This window comes from Pteropus vampyrus, unplaced genomic scaffold, assembly GCF_000151845.1.
Source record: "Pteropus vampyrus isolate Shadow unplaced genomic scaffold, Pvam_2.0 Scaffold1, whole genome shotgun sequence".
NCBI classification, from domain to species: domain Eukaryota; kingdom Metazoa; phylum Chordata; class Mammalia; order Chiroptera; family Pteropodidae; genus Pteropus; species Pteropus vampyrus.
The window spans coordinates 39,142,971-39,147,080 of NW_011888782.1; the positions used below are offsets into that span (position 1 = coordinate 39,142,971).

Consider the following 4,110-nt stretch of genomic DNA (forward strand, 5'->3'; position numbering starts at 1 on the left):
TGTTAAACAGAAAGCACCAGATCCAGATGGGTTCACTGGTGAATTCTACCAAACAATTGAGGAAGAAATTATGCCAATTCCCTGCAGTCTCCTTCCGAGTAATGAAGCAGAGGGAATACTTCCTAACACATTCATTGTGGCTAACATTACTTTAATACTCAAATCAGATAAAGACATTAGGATAAAAGTGTAGACCAATATCTCTCATAAACATGGTTGCAAAAATCCTCAACAAAATATTAGCAAATGGAATTCAGCAATGTATAAAAATAATTATATACCATGAGCAGGTAGGATTTATCTTTTTTCCCCTATAGATTCAACACAATACCAATCATAATTTTAACATATTATTTTCTTGATATTGCCAAACTTATTCTAAAGTTTATATAGAGAGACAAAAGACCCAGAATAGCCAACACAATATTGAAAGAGAACAAAGCCGGAGGACTTACACTAATTGATTTCAAGACTTACCAAAAGTTGTAGTAATCAAGACAGTGTGGTACTGATGAAAAAATAGAAACACATAAATGTAATCAACTAATATTGTACAGAAGAGCAAAGAGAATATAATGGAACAAAGAACATCTCTTGAACAACTGGATACCCATGTGCAAAATAAATCTAGATACAGACCTAAAAATGGATGATAAAGAATATAAATATAAAACTATAAAGCACACAAAAGGTAACGTAGGAAAATATTTAGATGATTGGGTATAATGATGCCTTTTTTTTTTTTTAATGGTGCCTTTTTAGATAGTGCACCAAAGGGACAATCTATGAAAGAAATAATTAATAAGCTGTACTTGATTAAAATTAAAATGTTCTGCTCTTCGAGAAACACTGTCTATAAGATAGCAAGCCACATACTGGAAAACAATATTTGCAAAAGACATATCTGATAAAACAATGTTATTTGTAATATGAGAAGAACATTTAAAACTCACAATAAGAAAACAAGCAACCCATTTAAAAGCGATGACCTATGGCTTTAACTTAATCCTCACCAGAGAAGATATACGGATGGCAAATAATCATATAAAATGATGCTCCACATCATGTTATCAGGGAAATGCAAGTTATAACAGTGATATGCTGTACAACTATTAAAATGACCATAATCCAGAATGCTGACACCATCACATACTGGTGATGATATGGAACAACAGAAACTTTCATTCATTGCTGGTAGGAATGCAAAATGGTAAAGCACTCTATTGGAGGACAGTTTGGTGGTTTCTTACAAACTAAAACAACTCTTACCATATGATCCAGCAATCATATTTTTTGGTATTTTCTCAGAAGAGTTTAAAACTTATTTCCACCCAGAAACCTATACGAAGATGGTTATATCAGCTTTATTTATAATTGCAAAAGTCAGAAGCAACCAAGATGCCTTTCGGTAAGTGAACAGATAAAGAAACTATTATACATCCAGAAAATGGAATATTATTCAGCACTAAAAAGAAATAAGTTATCAAGCCATGAAAAAACATAGAGGAAATGCATTAAGAATTCAGAAGTCAGCACAATGAGAAGTGGCATCTTTTCCACTTCATTATAAGAAAACTTGATAATTCCCCTATTCTGAGACTCAATTTTGGAGGAAAAAATGAGAAATTACCTGTAACAGTCAGGGATTCAGCAGATAAAGATTACACTCTTCTCTCTCCCTGAACTCTCCCTAGTAGGCTCTCCACTGAGCAACCCAAATAGAAACCAAAGGGCCTTTAATTATTATTTTTTTTTGCAATCCCTATGAGCATACCTCCAAGATAGAGGGTAGTACAGACAAAAAGAAAACTGGATCAGAGAAAGTTACATGGTATATGTGTTGAAAGAACTTAAAAAAAAAAAAAGTCTTAGATCCTTTAAACTATCTCAAACCTGGAAATAAACTCAGATATCTTTGTCAATGGTAAGATTTTACTGTCTGTTCTTAACTTTCGGCTTTTTTTTTTTTTTTTTTTTTACTACCATCAACAGAAATATAAGCTTCTGAGCTTTGCCAAGATGCTTTTAGGAAAAAAAAAAAAAAAAAGTTGCTATATCTTTTTCTGCATCAGTGTACATAGAATGTAAAAATCGAATATATGTTATGCAAGATTTGGAAAGATCCTCCCTAGGGTAATGAGAGAAAAATCAGGCAAAGAGAGTGCCCCTAATGAAAATGTTTGACACTAGTTCTTTTCCCAGACTCCTAGAGTCTCTGACAGTCTAAGTGGTATGTAGGGAGGGAGGGAGGGAAGGAGGGAGGGAAGGAGGGAGAGAGGGAGAGAGGAAGAGAGAAAGGAGAGAAAAAAGAGAGAGAGAATTTAAAATATATACATCATATATTTCTTAGGATAAGATCACAGGTAGGGCTTTGAAAACATTCAGATAAAAAGTGAGAGAAGGTTGAAAGAGTTCAGTCATGCCTTTTGGTCATGCAAGTAGTTATAAGAAAAAGCAACATGTACCTGTGGAAAAAGTTGAATGACATGCAAGAATAGCAATAATGGGAAAAGATTAATTATATTCTAAGATAAAAAGGTATATTTTTTACAATATCACTTTAGTCCTCTTGAGGAAATGAAAGAGATGAAAGATGAGAAATGAAGGCTAAAGACTGAGATGAGATTGGCAGAGTTAGAGAAATGAAAAATATTTACAGTATTAAAAGAATGAAAGCATTAGAAATAGACAAAAACAAAATCTATAGTGCAACAAAATAAAAAAGAATATGAAAGACATGTGAAAGAACTTTGCAATAATAGGAAAATATACTGATGAAATAATTAAATGTTTATTATATTCCTGGTATAGTGATATCTATTGGGAATATAGATGTTTAGAAAAAGGAAGGAATGCAGAGAGGGAGGGAGAAATAAGAGAGAAAGAGAGAAAGAAAATAAAAATATATATTTCATTATCATAATGCCTTTATTCTTGGCAAAAAAATAAAGAAAATAATTTCAAATTGTGTTATGAAACTAAACAGGGGGAGGTGGATTTAAGGGGACAATATAGGACACTATTCTAAAGGAGAAAAGAGCTTGGAGTGTATAGGAAGCCTAAAAAAATCAACCACTGTTTATGAATTGATTAAAATATACTAGGTACTATTTACATATATATTTAAACTAAATTTAACTTTACATTTTTTCACTACAACTCCACAAAGTAAGGACTGTAGATGCAGACACTAATGATGAGAGACATTAAGACATTTTACCAAGACAATGCAGTCATTAAGCAGGTGATTTAAAAGCAGGTCAACTTGACCCCAAAGCCCATGGAGAACAATTCCGAAGAACAGTATTTTTGGTTAATTGTTATGTCTGAACAAAGTAATACAATTAATCAAACATAAGAATGTGCCCCAAAATAGAAAAGGAAATGTCAAACTGAAGAAAAGCTTTTATTTGAAATAACAAAGAGATCACCATGTACCAGACAAAATTATTGAAAAGCGTAAAACATTGAACCATACCCTGGATAAATTATAATCGTCAACTATGAAGAAAACAAGATTTAAGTAATGTTAAAAAATTCAAAGAGTCTACAGCCATCTACCCTGAACAAGTCCGATCCTGTCCAATCTTGGAAGCTAAGCAGGGTTGGCCCTGTTTAGTACTTGAATGGGAGACCACCTAGGAAGACCAGGTGCTGTAGGCGTAAAAAAAATAAATAAATAAATAAGGGATTGTAAATTGACAAGGTCCTTGCAATCTGTGAGTCAACCAAGGATCACCTCACATAAAAATAAAATGAATAAACTAAAATAATAAAATAAAATAATAAAATAAAATAAATAAACATTCAAAGAAAGACAATTATGCTAAATTAGTAGGTACCACTTTTTAGGTACCACTCTCCTCTAGGATTCCTTATTGTCTTCTACCTTCAGTCACTATATGGAAATAAACCTTTATGGATTACTTTGCCAGCTGTTTATAAGCCAGGTCCAGAAGGAACACATACTATATCTTCTCAGAAGTCACCACCTATTTTCCAGCCACAGTCTAGCTTTACATCTAGTGAGTCTTGGAAAGTCTTCTTCCTATATGCTCAGAAGGAGAAGAAGGTTTAAGACCAGCTAACAATCTTTGCCACAAGCAAGCA

The 4,110-nt window shown here is 32.8% G+C and overlaps 1 pseudogene; it reads left to right on the plus strand.

Moving 5' to 3' along the window:
- Positions 1-3,545: 3,545 nt before the first annotated feature.
- LOC111736970 lies at positions 3,546-3,663 on the plus strand (annotated as a pseudogene).
- The last annotated feature ends 447 nt before the right edge of the window (positions 3,664-4,110 follow it).